Source organism: Megalopta genalis, chromosome 8 (genome assembly GCF_051020955.1).
Source record: "Megalopta genalis isolate 19385.01 chromosome 8, iyMegGena1_principal, whole genome shotgun sequence".
Classification (NCBI taxonomy): domain Eukaryota; kingdom Metazoa; phylum Arthropoda; class Insecta; order Hymenoptera; family Halictidae; genus Megalopta; species Megalopta genalis.
In genome coordinates this window covers 14,678,276-14,695,390 of record NC_135020.1, presented here as the reverse complement: position 1 = coordinate 14,695,390, position 17,115 = coordinate 14,678,276, and the positions used below count along the sequence as shown (strand labels likewise).

Here is a 17,115-nt window from a genome sequence, read left to right as displayed (position 1 = left end):
GTAAACGACACCAACAAAATAAAAAATTTTACAGAATTGAAGCACTTTATCGAATCCAATTAAAATTACAACAGAAACATTAATTCAATTAATAAAATTGAAAGTTGTACGATACACTCAATTTTTCCATTTCGATTTTAATCAGTTTCAATAAAATGCTTCGATTCTGCGAAATTTTGTATTTTGTTGCTGCGGTTCGCTATAATAATTCGAATAATCTTGGCCTCTAGGATTTTTAAAATCGCCTGAAATTTATTTTGGATACTTTTTCCAAGAAAAAAACAACTATTGTCGTACATCTTTCAATTTTATTAATCAACTTAATTTATATATTTACGCTATAATATCAATATTATTTGTACGACACTTTCTCAACATTTTCGCATCTCGCGGATCCCGATAACATCACGAAGATACAGTGCATTAGCGCAAAAATTAATTTTCCAAACCGACCAGATGATAATTCACTCGCGCGCGGGTGACGCGGCGGCTGTCGAATTGTTAAAAAATAAGCTGTCGCTAGCGCGGATGTAAATCGTGCCTTAGGTGATCGAGTGGGCTGTCGCGACGAAAATGCGCGGAGCCTCCCGGCCATGGTAATTCGATGTAACAATAATTACACGAGTCCCGCGGACAGCAAAATTTATTTCTCCCCGGGAAACGTGACGGATGGCGGCATTACAGGGCCGTACGAGCGTATTATTGAACGTATTGAAAAATACCTGCGCCCGGAGAAGTGTTCTATCTTCCGGCGGCGGATTTTCATTGCCGCCCATCGGCGTGATATACGGCAGAGTCCGACTAGATTTTCAATCCCCGCCCGTGGAACTCAGGTGGTACAGATTTTGATCTATTCCAACATGATATCCCCCGCCGGCGTCGCTATTTTCGACGCGGCGCTCAAGGGAACGTCGCGGAAATTTCCGGAGGATCGTCGCCGGGTTTCATCGACGTCGTCCCCGCCGCGTCTGCGAACGTCCGCGACGATAAAAGCCATCGGAACGATGAGAGAACACCGGCTAATTTCACTCCGCATTCGGCAAACGAACCGTGCTTTCTCATGATTTTCCCCCGCGGGATCGAGCGGAGGGTGTGCAATATTGTTCCGGGCGCGAGAAAGCGCAGAAACGGGCGGCCGCCGCGGCTAAAAAGTCGAGACGGAGCGGTTCGAAGCGGATCGGAGCGTCGCGGCGCGGCACGAGGGCGGCGATCCAGCGCATCCGCCAAGAGGAAAAAACAATGGAGAAAGCCCTCGGGTGAAAGTAGCCGGGGAGCAAACGTAGAGCGCGTTTCCCGGGCGCGAGAATGCAAACTAATTTGATCAGGCGGCCACGGGAAACGTGGCCGGTATTTACGAAACTGCGCGCCAAGGAAACGCGGACGTGCGCAAACGTATTCCGCCGGGCTGTTTGCCCGGGGCAGAAGGCGAGAGCGGAGAGGAAGATCCGGACCGACGCGGGACCGAGCGATTCGGACCGGTGCGACGAGCCACGCGTCGCGCCGAGATGTCTCTGGTTCGGAAGTTCTTCTGGGAGCGGAGCGGCGTGGCGCGTCCCCCCGACTAAATTTAATATTGACGTTACTGGCACGGATTGAAAATCGCTCGGAAAATCTGAAACGGCCGAGCAACGGGGGAAGTGGACGGCCGCCGGGTCCGGGTTAGGGGATAATGCTCGAACCGGTCACTATTCTGCTCCTCTTCGACCCTCTTCCGCGCGAGCCGCCCACCCCGCCCCTCGCCGCCGCCGCCACGGTCACCGATGCGACGTCACCGACTGCAGATATGACAAACGCACGTGGGGCCCTGGAACCCATATGCACTGATAACGACGTTATCTGTCCGACGTGGAGCACGCCTGTTATTCGTGATACGCGGACGCGCGCCGATGCAACCCGCCGGAACGTCATCCATTACCCCCGGCCAGACTGATTTACTATTAATTAGTAGTATCGACAGGGAAAGACAGCCGCGAAATTTCATTCGTTACGGGGCCCTGCTTCCGGTGCCGCGTTACAGGCGACAACTACGGCATTGCAGCGGGAACGATAACGGGAACGGCGACGGGAACGGGAACGGCAAGCGGCGCCCCTTTTCCGGGCTCGGTTGCACGCTAAATGAATCGGCAAATGTTGCTGAAATGTTTCGCCCGGCGGTGATCGAACGCTCAATTAGTCGAAGTGTGAAACGAAATTAATATTCCGGGCCCGGAATTCGCCGGTGAGACAACCGCGCGCCGATGACACCGCTGACGCACGAGCGCAGTCGTTGACGCTTGGTTTCGCGAGCTATGATCCCTGTGATCCCTGAGAAAGGGTTATACATACGTTATGTGCGAAGTTTACAGGACGGTTTGCGTTTTGTTGGATTTGTTGCGTCCAGAGACAAGGGCCATAAAAAGGTCCCACCATTGGGGAAACCCTCTCAGGCCCCAACAAGGGTCAAGGCAGACACCCCCCTCCAAGGGGTGATTCGTGCCTTGACCAATAATAAACAATCTACCTCCATCCACGGGTGCTCTTCCACGACTTTCCAGCGTTGGAAGAGCATTCTTCCACCAGCGCTCGCAGAGAGTACAACACAAAAAATAAAGTTCGCTAAGACTACTAGAGACCCTTCCACGTCATTAATTTGCCGTAGGAAGCGCGAATCGAGCGTACAATAGTTCGGTCGCGCATGTACGTTAGGCGACTAACCGAACGTACGGACAAAACAGGATTGATAAGTGGGAAGTCATTGTCGGCTGTTCTGCGTATCGTTCGCGCGTGACAGAAGGGACTCGAGGCCGAAGAATATTTTAATGAGATTCGGTCAATATCCTTCGGTTAATTGTGCCATATGTGGTTAACACTAAATTTACCGAGCACAAAAAAACAGCTGTTTTATATTAGTTTGTAAAAGTAACAATAAGACGTTTATTCTGATTTTTACAAGCGTTATTGTAACATTTGCCGTGAGTAACGTATAAATTGAATAAATAACTCGTAAATCTATCTTTACGACATGAATAATCGTAAATTAAAAAATTAGTGTCCCGACATTTCGAGGGGTCTGGTAAAACTAATGTTAAGTAGACTCTGGATTTATAACAAAAATGAAACGATGAAATTGAAAACAGTGAACAAGTTAAATGAACTTAATTGTATCGATATATTTGATACAATCTTTCGCGAACGAATCTTTCTGCAATTTTTCATTTCCTGTATTTTCTTTTTTCATCATTTGTCGTATTCCGTAAATCTAGTGTTAAGGAATACGTCAAAAAATGAACTTGACCCTAGCACTCTTTAGTATTAATAATGCGTTCACTACAATGATTTATAAACACTTTAATATCCTAAATAATGAGATTGTAGTTGATTTTGAATGCAAACGATAGTTTGAATAATTGTCGGCTGTTCTGCGTATCGTTCGCGCGTGACAGAAGTAACTCGAGGCCGAAAAATATTTTAATAAGATTCGGTCATCCTTCGGTTAATTGATCCCCGAATTCAGACTTTGAATACATATGTGGTTAACACTAAATTTACCGAGCACAAAAAACAGCTGTTTTATATTAATTTGTAAAAGTAACAATAAGACATTTTTTCTGATTTTTAACAAACGTTATTGTAACATTTGCCGTAAGTAACGTATAAATTGAATAAATAACTCATAAACGTATCTTTACGATATGATTAATCGTAAATGAAGAAATTAGTGACTCGTCATTTTGTCGGGTTCCGTAAATCTAGTGTTAAGGAATACGTCAAAGAATGAACTTAACCCTAGCACTCTTTATTATTAATAATGCGTTCACTAAACTGATTTATAAACACTTTAATATCCTGAATAATGAGATTGTAGTTGATTTTGAATGCAAACGATAGTTTGAATAATTGTCGGCTGTTCTGCGTATCGTTCGTGCGTGACAGAAGTAACTCGAGGCCGAAAAATATTTTAATAAGATTCGGTCAATATCCTTCGGTTAATTGATCCTCGAATTCAGACTCTAACACTAAATTTACCGAGCACGGGAAACAGTCGGTCAAGCGTGTAATGCGGCACGCGACGCGAATTCCTGGAAAACCGTCTGTTTTGGTGTGAGTCGGGTAAGAAAAACCGCGGAGCTACAAGGTACGTGGTAGGTATTAAGTACGTGACTGTCGGATCGTGACAAGTGGTCTCCGAAGAAGTGCCTTCTAATCGTGGCAAAAAATTAGAAATTAAAAAAATTAAGTCCTCGTTTTTATCCTAGCATTACTATGTATTCATATTAACACTTGATTTACGGAGCACAAAAAAACAGCTGTTTTATATTAGTTTGTAAAAGTAACAACGAGACATTTATTCTGATTTTTAACAAGCGTTATTGTAATATTTGCCGTAAGTAACATACATATAAATTGAATAAGTAACTCATAAATATATCTTTACGAATGATCGTAAATTAAAAAATTAGTGTCCCGTCATTTCGACGGGTTTCGTAAATCTAGTGTTAGATAGATATATGGATTTATAACAAAATATATAATATCTGGATTTATAACAAAAATGAAACGATGAAATTGAAACAGGGAAAAAGTTAAATGAACTTAATTGTATCGATATATTTGATACAATCTTTCGCGAACGAATCTTTCAGCAATTTTTTATTTTCCGTATTTTTCTTTTTCCTCTTGCTTAACTTTTTCGAACGAAATTAAGGCAACGCGCGAAGCAATGAAGATTATTGTATGACATTCTAGAAACATATGGAAGGGTATTTAAGAATTTATTGGAGTTTTTGCAACGCAAAGACTTGAAATAACTGCGTGGGCTTAAATGATCCAGTACGCAGGCGATAAAATATGGTTGCAGTCGGAGAAATACATTTTCTTTTTATGAACACAAATGCAGTCGCGTATGTTACTGTATCAGCTATTTATTTAGAAGATTTAGAGCGACTATTGCACTTTTACATGTTTTCATGTTCAATTCTTTTAAACGACTTCATGAACAAACACAGAAAGCAGCATCAAGTTAATACAATCTGCTTGTACTAGATTTAATTTAGTATTAATAATCGACCGCGAATCTTTACAAATTGCAAAACCAAATACAGAAAACCGCGAGTACTCGTGAAAATAAATAATATTTTTACTTTATTTTTACCGCGAGTACTCGTAAAAATAAATAATATTTTTACTTTATTTTCACCGCGAATACTCGTGGAAATAAATAATATTTTTATTTTATTTTTTTACCGCGAGTACTCGTGAAAATAAATGATATTTTTACTTTATTTTCACCGCGAGTACTCGTGGAAATAAATAATATTTTTACTTTATTTTCACCGCGAGTACTCGTGAAAATAAATAATATTTTTACTTTACTTTTTCACCGCGAGTACTCGTGAAAATAAATAATATTTTTACTTTATTTTCACCGCGAGTACTCGTGAAAATAAATAATATTTTTACTTTATTTTCACCGCGAGTACTCGTGGAAATAAATGATATTTTTACTTTACTTTTTTACCACGAGTACTCGTGAAAATAAATAATATTTTTACTTTATTTTCACCGCGAGTACTCGTGAAAATAAATAATATTTTTACTTTACTTTTTTACCGCGAGTACTCGTGAAAACAAATAATATTTTTACTTTATTTTCACCGCGAGTACTCGTGGAAACAAATAATATTTTTACTTTATATTTTTACCGCGAAACGAACTTTATTAAGTCGAATAACTTCTTACCACGCCGATTCACAGAAAACAATATCCTTAATTTTCCTCGGTTTAAACACGAATACGCAATAATACATACAAATCATTATCACTACCTTTTCTTTTAGCGTGTCTCGGCAACGTCCACGCGGAAGAACGGACATTAAAGTACAAAGTCGGGAAATAAATCACGGTGTGCCGGGGTCTCGTGGCGGAACGATGGAATTACACCCTTTGTATAATTAAGAGCGGATTTAATTTGAAGACGTCTTGTCCGTCGGTTAGGATTTAATTGAAAGAAACAAAGAGACTTTCGCCGCGGGCAAGGACTGTACTCTGCGCCGCGAATATGTACCCGCGCTTTAAATAAACCCGCGATACGTAAAATTTCAAACAGGCTCCGGTCAGCCTTGCTAAGTTCGTAATAACCGGGACAGAAGGAAAATGAGACGAGGTATATGGCGGGCGAAGGAATGGCGGGGGCCGGGAACGCGTTTCTGTATGTAGCCCCGGCGTTGGATAAAGCGCGGCACAAAAGAAATTGAACCTGCTGGAAACTCGCAAGGACAAGTCCCGGCACAAAGGCTTCGAGCTCGCCGAGTGGCACTCGAGCACACATTCCCTCCGCGTATCGTTCACAGGACTCGGGACCGTGAATATCGCGCAGCCAGACAGCCGGGCATCTTCAACGTTTCAATAATAATTCGTAATTCGATATCACGTTTGAGGCGATCCGGCGCGGCGAAAAAATCGGAAGCGACACGCTCGAGCGGATTCGTCCTCGATTGTCCTCTCGTTGGTCGAGTAGCCGTTTCGCGAGGCGTTCCCTGCTCTCCCGCGAGGAGCGTCACGCGCCCTATACATCGCCGTTTGATGCAGCCCAAAGCACGACAAAGAGTCATCCTTTATTTATCTTGAACAGGAGGGGCATTTCCTTATCCTCGGGGACTACCAGTCCCGTAACAGATTCATCTCGTGTCTTCGAGCGACGTCCTCCTCGCATCGCAGAAACCAAACTGCGCCCGTGATCCTTCAGACATTCTCTTTTCAATGCCATGATGTATTCACGAGGGTACGCTAAATTCTCCATAGAAGGCCTCCGTAATAGCTCCGGCTCGGAATTGACAACGGTAATCGGGGGACACTCGGTCGCGATTCTCCGAGTCTCGCGGCTCGCCTCTATATTTGGCATTATGGTCTAATATTTTTAGCATAATGTTTGAAATCGTTCGAAAGAGGATGTTTTGTTCTAGCGAAAGCTATGTTTCGTTTTTTTGTTCGAGATAAGTTATGTTAGTTTTCGGGTCATTGAAATGGTATGCCAAGTCGAGGAAAGTGAGCATTTTCAACATCTCCTTCTTTCTACTTTTAATCAATCGTTTTGCGTTAATCAAGTTTTTAAAGGTTTATTTTTCAATAAAAGTTAACAACTAATTGATCAATAATGTATTCTCCCTTGTTGTTTACAACTTCTTCCCAACGTTCAACGAGATTTTCAATATCTCGATGATAAAAATCATCGGAAATCACTCAAATTATGATATGCTTATGGAAACGTACATGTTATATGTATAAGAGGTAAAGTATTATCAACGATTTTTTAGGCGATGCTCAATTATTTTCAGCTTTAAATTAACATATCTCAGAAACGGCAGAAGATATCCTGAGATTTAAATAGTTTCTAATTTGTTGTCTTTTTATATTGAAAAAATCTGAATAATTTTTGTGCTTCGGATTGCAACGAACAGCTTTACACGCCTTCTTCTGCCGAAATACTGTTATTCCATTAAAACTAATATTGTTATACTTTTCTTTTTTCACAGAAGATAAGATTGGCAATAAATTTCCTATATAATAAAAATAATTTAATTTAAATAATTTCCAAATTCCTATTTACATTAAAAAAATAATTTCTTATTCCTATTTACATTATTTTTACAATTATTTCTCGAAAACCAATTATATATCCGCGTACCATGCTCTCTGCATTTCCTGCATCGTTATTGGATATCGGATATGAAATGTACAAATACCAACTATTTTTGTGTACTTTTGTTTGTTTATAATGAAATAACAGTATTTCGTAAGCGATTTTCGTTTTTTGTCGGCAATGTTATCATTCAGCCGCATTGTGCGGCAGAGAAAAGGCGTATAAAACTGTTCGTTGCGATCCGAAGCACAAAAACTTGCCAGATTCTTTCGATACGACAAACAACAAATTAGAAACTATTTCGATCTCAAGATATTTTCTGCCGTTTCTGAGATACGTTCAATTGAAGCTGAAAATAATTGAGCTTCGAAAATGGTTAAGCCTAGAAAATGTGGTTGTTATTCCCTTAATTCCTATATAACATGTACGTTTCCATGAGCATATAATAATTTGAGAAAATTCGATATCATTATAGGAGAATGCATTTCGATCGTATATTTTTGTCCCGCGTGGCCGCATTGCGCGGAGCTACGAACAAACTCGGCGTCGTTCGCCGCTGATCCTAACGGCATTCAACGTGTTAACTAATACTCGACGGAGTTGGAATATTCGGGCAGTCCATGCGGTGGAACATTAACAATAGTTCGCGCAATACGCCTAATCTTCGGCGCTCCTAATCCAAAGTTCTCGTGACAGGAGACAAGCGTGCAGGCCACTCGTCGGCTCATTAACACTTTCCAGGCCGCGCGGTTTTATGAGAAACCTTCATGAGGAGCCAACGTTCTATCCTGGATTAAACTGCTATTTTACAAATAAACAAAATTATAATTAAATTATAGTTTGTAAATCAGCGATCAATTGTCGGGTAAACTTCACAAATATTGAAATTTTAGGTTTATTATTATATTATCAAGGTAAATTGCGATTTCGCACTCGTTCACAGTCGAATCGAAAATAACTGGTAGTTTGTACCACCATACTACTATTGAACGGCGCGTGATCAGTGTATTCGGGAAAAATTGCTACGCAAGGAGTGGGGCGACGACGCGTGTAGAAGGAGTCCTGCGCAGCGGCGCGGCACGTTTACCGAGTGAGCATTGTAATTCTGAACTACGATGGCGACGCGACGCGACGCAGAGCCTGCGGGTATAATACAATACAATAAGTGCCACCCTGTAGACGCGCCACGCCGCTGTGCAGGACTCTCGCGCATGCGTCGCCTGCCCCCACTCCTCGCGTAGCGACTTTTCCTGAATACACTGCGCACGATACACGCGTTGTACCAGCGGCCGTTAACGTCAGTTTGTGCCATGGCACAACTGTTGTGTCAGCGGCCGCTAAGGCGTTAATTGCTCAGAAAATCCTGTGAACAGAGGTCTTACGTATCGAACCTGCCTTTGATTCGCAGTCTTGGCCTGATTTGTCAGGCTCGCTCGGCGTTCCTCGGTGCGGTTACGACGAACACTGTTGCGGGGAAGAGCACTCGACTCACGATCCATAAACTTGTTGCCTGCTGGGCGTTACGACCCTGCTCCTTTTGCCTGTTCCTCTTCCCTCGGTGATTCTTTCTATTTCTGCCCGAGGGAACAGCCGCGAATTTAGCGCCGGCTAGCTTTCTGGCCTGGGAAAATGCTCGTTGAAAGTTCGCCGGGGGCATCGGCGCCGTTTTGATTTAAAACTTCCAAGGCTGTCTGGGTGAATAAATAAAGATCCTCCACGAGAGAACGAGATCCATTTGTAATGCGGTGTTAGCGTGACCTGCGCGGCTACCTTCGAAATCCCCTCTTCCTCCGGTTTGTAGCATAAGAACATCAATCATTTCCATCTTGACATTATTGCGACCACATTATGAACGAAGTCACTCTTAGTTAGGGCATTTTGACTGTTTTGATTGCTTCGGTGTCAATCCTGACGTTATTGCTGCTAAATTTTGAATATAGTTACTTTAATTCAGAGAATTGACCGTTGTGATCTCTTTTGTCTAACTTCTCCATTTAGTTGGCCGTAATACTTTAATTATACAGGGTGTCCTAAAATTTTTGTATTTCCGGGAACTGAGGGATTCATGAGGTCATTTGAAGCAACTTTTTCCTTAGCGAAAATGCGATCCGCGGCTTCGTTTGCGAGTTATCGACAAAAAACAGCGACCAATGAAAGGCAAGATCAGCTGGCGCGTGGCGGTTGTGCCAATGAACGGAACTGGGCTTCGCGCGTTCGTTGGCCGCGCCGCCTCGCGCTAGCCGAGCTCGCTTCTCATTGGTCAGCGTTTTTCGTTAATAACTTGTTAACGATGCCTCGGAGAACATTTTTGTAAAGGAAAAAGTTATTTCAAATGATCTCAGGAACCCCACATTTCCCGGAAATACCATAATTTTGGGACACCCTGTATACATTATTGTGAGGAGATTCTGAATGTATTCACTCTAGCTTGGAGTATTTTTTTGGAGTATCGCCCCCCCCTCTCTCTAAATCTAAATCTAAATCTAAATCTAAATCTAAATCTAAATCTAAATCTAAATCTAATTCTCAATCTAAATCAAATTCTAAATCTAAATCAGTTCTGTTTACTTCATCATTTTGCCACTTTCTACGTTATCTGTTTTCGTTCAGTTAATTTATTTTACGTTCCTCCGTTTAAAAATTTTATCAATTTATTGACCTATGCTTACGCAAGTTAATAAATGGATATTCAAATTGCCTTGTTTAAAATATATTCAAAAAATGTGATACATGCAGCGAAATACAATACATTTATAATGAAAGAAACATGTGGCAGACATTGAACAGCACAGGATCCTATTGACGAAGCAGCACGGGTTTCTGTCAATTGTGAAGTCACTTCCCGTTATTTCTAACGATGCACCTTTTCGTTCGCTTTTGTCTGCTGCATGCACAGTAGCTCTCTTTGAATATAGCTCCATTCGAATATTTTGTAAATATAAAACAGCTACACAGTCGTTCGAATTTAACCGAGACAACAAATCATTTGCGACTCTGAGTTTCCTTTGGAAAGTTTGTCAATTTCGTAGGAAATCCTTTGTCTCAACCAACGTCGAATCGAGAATGCAAGGGTGCGATATTAATTTTGTGCTACACCAGAGTTGAATCTATAAATTATTATAGATCGGTTAAAATAACAGACGAAGAATCGTTAAACATTAATCAGATTACTTTTTGCAAAATTATGACAAATACGCATGTAATAACTGTTTCAATAACCGACGAGTTCTAATCGTTAATCAGTAATCACATATTTACTTTTATTATAGTATATTATATTATGTTATATTATGTTATATTATATTATATTATATTATATTATATTATATTATATTATATTATATTATATTATATTATATTATATTATATTATATTATATTATATTATATTATATTATATTATATTATATTATATTATATTATATTATATTATATTATATTATATTATATTATATTATATTATATTATATTATATTATATTATATTATATTATATTATATTATATTATATTATATTATATTATATTATATTATATTATATTATATTATACTATATTATATTTTGTAATATTATATAATTTACTCATATTTTTTGCCCACCACTGTTCTAAACGCAACGATTCGGTATCGCTTGGACTGAGAATTGTTCAAACTAGAAATATTGCCGGAATTCGCTAGTACCTCAACGATCTCGAGTTAAGAGCCGTTCCGTCCGTCAAGAATCGATCAAAGCTCGGAAGAGGCGACCGGGTCGCCGCAATGATCGTCCGGAAAGCAAGGATTAGGGATCAGGGTTCCTTATCAGATTGACGCGATCTCGTTTCCCGATTGCTTCACAGAAGAAGCAACCGACCGAGGCGAAGAAGTTTCGAAGAGTGATGTCAGGTGTACGGCCGGAAACACGTCGGCCACCCAACTCCGACCCACGTCCTCCCGCGTTTACGGATTTCCGACGAATTCAATTTCTTCGCCGGCCTTAATCCTCGCTCCTCGCAGGATGCTCGTTGATCCCCTTTGTCCGGCATCGGAGTATCGGAGTCCCGTAATCCAGCGCCGGAGACAAATTTAAGGCGGGCGGGGCTCACCCTGGCAAATTTCGTTTCCTTCGTGCACCTTTGATCCCCGGTCCCTGGAAATTGTGCTTATTCCTTCTTGCCGCCCTTTCAAACGGGACCACCCCGCCGTATTTCCGTTTCCGTGGCACGCGTTCTTCCTGTTTAGGCCATTCGCATACAGGCCGCTTCCGAACCACAAAAATCAGGGTTTCTTTTTGTCTCGGTCGGCATCTCGCTGTCACTGAAATTCACTTCCAGCAATCGTAACGTGATTCTAGCGAGATGACAGTGAAACGATGAAGTTAAAATCCTGAACTAATAAAAAGATTTTATGGCTGGAAAGAGTGTCGCATGCGACAGCCTTAAACGAAGTATTAGGGTCGATGGCAAAAGTGTTTTTGATGGAAAAATAGATTGCAATTTTTGCATAAAAATATATATATTTTTTTAATTTTAAAGATTGTAAGAATTTCCCCGTTTCTCGAATTACAGCAACCTCAAATGATTTTTTGTCACAGATCATTGTATGCAAAAATTGCATCAGTTGATACCGAGCAAATTTAGTCTAATCTATTTTTCTCGAATTACAGCAACCTTAAATGACTTTTTGTCACAGATCATTGTATGCAAAAATTGCATCGGTTTATTTTCATTTGAATGAATTTTAATTTATATATGAATTTCAATTTTTTTATTGTTTTTTATATGTGAATGCCATTTACCTTACATAATTATTTAATGTAGAATTTTAAGAATCCAAATATGCATAAGATGAATGGCATTCCTATATAAAAAAAGCAATCTGCACCAGCGCAATTGAATTTCCATTCCACTCGAGGAGACCGATGTAGGGTTAAATACAAGATGCGCAAAATCGTCGTTGATCTCAGATCTTAAAATCACGTTAAAATTCAATCGAAAAAAAAACAAAGCTGATCGAAGTTCGCTTCCAGAACGGAAGGGAAATTACAGGTACATTTCCGATGTTCGAGAATGTCGATATGGACATAGAAGCGAAGTCACGTGAAGAACGTGGTAGCAAAGAAATCAAAAATGGATTACCCCGGCTAATTCCGGACGTGGCCTAGAAACGAGTAATTCCTTGCTATTCCGCTAGGGTCGTTTGCTAGTGGCCTCCGGCATAATGCGTTTCCATATGCAAAAGAACTCTCGAACGTTGTTCCCAGCGAGGCCACGTGGTCTAGAGATTAATACCGCGCGATTCGTCGGCAGGGGAACGAAGTTACTCGCAGAAATTGTTGCTTTTCGACGGTCGGAGAACCGATTTCGACGAAATTTTCAATATGCATCTAAATCATCGAGAAGTACAATATGCGCTTCTTAAATTTTCTTTATAGACTCAGTTGAGAGGTTTAAAAATATATCATTGTTTCAATTATTTCAACATCATAATTGCAATTTTTGACAACAATTACTTAGTCATTGTATCGTAGACCAGTCCTTCTATCGTCAAAAAAAGACTTCAAGTTGCTTGGTCCAATTTAAAAAATATTATTTCGCTTCAAAAAGTGTTCCAATATCTTTGCGATCAACTTACAAGTTTCGCAGATCTACAAAATTCTAACATTTCCAAAAACTCAAGCCATTTGGTCCAGTTGTATAAAAGTTGCGCCGTTTTAAAAATATTCGACTACTTTTTGAAGCCACTGTACACGTGCTGCGGACCGTGCTGATAATATTAATTAATTATATTATGTTAAAAAGTGCCAACGAATACGCTTTTTTTTCAATTTCAGCCACGAACAGCCGCTCTCCAGATCATTGTGCGGAATTTAAGCGAATTATCGCGCTCCCGGGGAAACGCGGCCCAACCCGCGAAGGTAAACTATCCGCGACAAAGGCCGATCCGAGCTGTGCTTATGATACGCAACACGATTCACTGTGCCAACCCCCGTATTTTTCGACACGCGAGACACGATAATTTGAAATAATTCCGGCGACAACGGGCCCGCGAGCTCGCGCCGAGAAGGATTATCGCCGGCGCGGCACGGCGCGGCGGTTCGCGAGGCCTCCCTCTATTAATTATTCGAGGACGCCCGCTTTTTGCATACGAAATTGCTGATTTGTCGGTCGCACGGTTTTTAATTTGTCGTTCGACTGTTCGTTGTTTGCGCTCGGCTCCCGTGTAACGCAATATTTGGACGAGGCGTCCGGCCGCGGCCGCGTAATGTCCGGGGACGCGGAAATAAATTGGAAACGGGATGAAATTAATGTTATGTCGGTTACGGAAACTTCGCGCGGCCCGATCCTCCCGCGAAAGTTGGCAATTTTGTGGAATATCGCGCGGCACAGCCAATTAAATACTTTTACGGACAACCGGCGGCCGGCACTTTGTTCGATTCACACGATTCCCAATAATAAAATTATGCCTCCTCCCGAATTAAAATACTTTAATCCAAATGGAGGGTTTACGCGTGTCGGTTGTACCGTGTATATTGGGGACTAAATGTTTATCTTTTTTCTCCTTTTTTCAAACATGCGCCGGTTATTACTGCGTCTGCTGTTATCCCCGCGATGCTATTAATCGCACACTGAATTCAATGATTATGCGGTCTGCACATCGCGGGAACGAACTGCTGATCGAACGTTGTGATTACGGAATAAAGCAGTTTAATTGAGGTTTATTAGTAACCAATGAACAAATCGAATAATATGAACTACGGACGGGTGCGGATACGCGCGCCTTGTTAACGCAATTAACCCCGAGGAAGACAGCAGCGACATTTTCATTCACTAGACGATGTTAATTATGTGGTGTCATTAGCGTTTCCAAATCCGTTTTGAGAACGAACGGAAGTTGTGTACCCGCGCAGGCTAGTTACACGGTGTTTGTAGATCTAAATGGCAAATGTAAAGCTATTTTGCGGAACCGACTTACAGAACTGTGCGCACATGTCTGCAAATATTAATGCAGCTCGCTATTAGCAATAATTTGTGAGAGTGATCGTTGGAATCTTGTACGTGAAACGTCGCAGGACCATTGAAACGCTTCGAAGTACAAATTGCTACAGGAAACGATCGAGTTTGCTCAGTCAAAGTGTCGTCTAAGCAGATTCAATAACTGCTGTTAGGATTCCGGAGATCGAATTTTTGCGCACAATATGAGTAATTCAATCAAAATTATTGTAATTCGTTTTAGAGATATGATGGAGATTTCTGGTAATATATATTATTATTATAATATATAATAATATTATATTATATTATATATATTATAATATTATTATTATAATATAATATTATATTATATATATTATAATATTATTATTATAATATAATATTATATTATATATATTATAATATTATTATTATAATATATATATCATAATATTATTATTATAATATAATATTATAATATATATAATATAATATAATATTATTATATATTATAATAATAATATATATTACCAGAAATCTCCATCATATCTCTAAAACGAATTACAATAATTTTGATTGAATTATAAAAAAAAAAAAAAAAAAAAAAAAATATTATATTATATATATTATAATATTATTATTATTATAATATAATATAATATTATATTATACATATTATAATATTATTATTATTATGTATATTATTCTGTTCTTTTAAGTCAGAGTGAAATTCTGCTCTCTTAATATCAACGTTAAAACAATTCATGTGAATCTGGGCACACGACAAATATCAATTTTCTGTCTCTCTAAAAACTAATTACAATCGTAATTCTAATATAATTTAAAGATAATAGTGCGGCAATACGCTAAAGAATCTCGATATTTAACCCTTCGCGTTTGGAGAATTTTCGCAGATCGCTTAATAGCAACATGCACGAATAAAGTAACGTTGCTAAATGCTTCGAATAAAATATAAATTGATTCAATATAAAAAATAATTACAGCATTCAACTATGTTTGCGAAACGCGTCGGGCTGACACGCGTCCCAAATTGTTTAATTTACGATTATTGAAATTGCCGAGATACATTTATCGAAAATGTATTCAATTTTGTTTCACTGGACATATATTATGATAAAACTCGCTAAAAATCTGAATAAATATACGATGCTTATTGATATGAAGTAATATGAAACAGCTGCTCCTAATGTTCCGTAAACATACTGTTATATAAATTAATTAATTAATAAATTGCCTCGGCACAGATTTTGAGAAACAAAGATTCGTTAATCGCAAAAGTACCGTAAATTGTTAGCAGTCTTGTTACGTTCTCAGGCAGAGGGGATCGAGTACAAATAGTTTAATCGATTTGACCAGATATATCATTCATATATAAACAAACCATGCCGAAGTTACATCGTCGAAACTTGGGCACAGACAACGTAACGAAAGCCTAAAAGCAGGACGAGGTATCGACGCCACTGTCCACTCTCATCCGAGCGGGACACCGCGATGTCGTAGTAAATTTCATCCGCGGCCGAAATTTATTTGACAGGGGCCCGCAGATCGACCATTAATGAATTTCCCAATATTTTACAAGCCCGTGGAGGGACACGCGCCCCATCGCAGACGCGAATACTGCTGAAATCGGCTTCCTCCTCGTTCGCAACCCTCGACCCCTCGCGTCCACCGAGGCTCTGGTATTTAAGAGGGCGAATATATCTTCCCTAGAACAGCTCTTGTAACACAGACAAGTTGGTTTCAATTAATATAGAACAATTCAGTGTGTTTGATCCTATGGACAAGAATTAGAAATTTCAATTTTAAGATCTGAAAAATCTTATATACATATATATTGTTAGGCAAAAAAATTAGTTGTCGACTAACGATTGAATTGTTATTGTTAATCGTTCATTACAGCTAGAATTTATTATTATATTTTATTTTTTCTTAAAATTTACTATTATATTTATAATTTTGTTATTGTTATGATATATTTATTATTATATTATTATATATAATAATGATAAAATATAATAATTATATAATATATTATATATTTTATAAATTATAAAATTATTTAGAGGATAATTAAAAATAAGTATTTCGTAATGTGCTTAGAAAGTGTTTGGTACCTAAATACCAAGATTCTAAGACAGTTATGTCATGTTGCACACGAGGGGGCCTGTAAAAGTCCTCAATAGCATATTAACAGCTTCAAATCATCAGCAATGAAAAGAAAGTGACAGTAATTAAAACAATTATAATAAATTTTCCCTAGAGTGCCAAATTTCGGATTGCTGTGAATTTCCATGTGCTAGTCCAACGCATATGTGATTTATTGCTACGTCGATGTTAAGGTTTGACGGAACACAACATAAAATTATCTTCTTGGGTGTGAGTCAGGTAAGAAAAACCGCAGAGCTACAATATAGACTTCGAATCGTGTCATGTGGCCTCCGAATTGCCTTCAAATTATGGCATGTGGCCTCCGAATTGCTTTTGAATAGTGGCATGTGGCCTCCGAATTGCCTTTGAATAGTGGC

At 39.5% G+C, this 17,115-nt stretch overlaps 1 protein-coding gene across 2 annotated transcripts in view; it reads right to left on the bottom strand.

Moving 5' to 3' along the window:
• LOC117217606 (neuroligin 1) overlaps positions 1-17,115 on the bottom strand; it is a 190,802-nt gene that overhangs the window by 148,768 nt on the left and 24,919 nt on the right. The gene's annotated exons all lie outside the window — the stretch shown is intronic.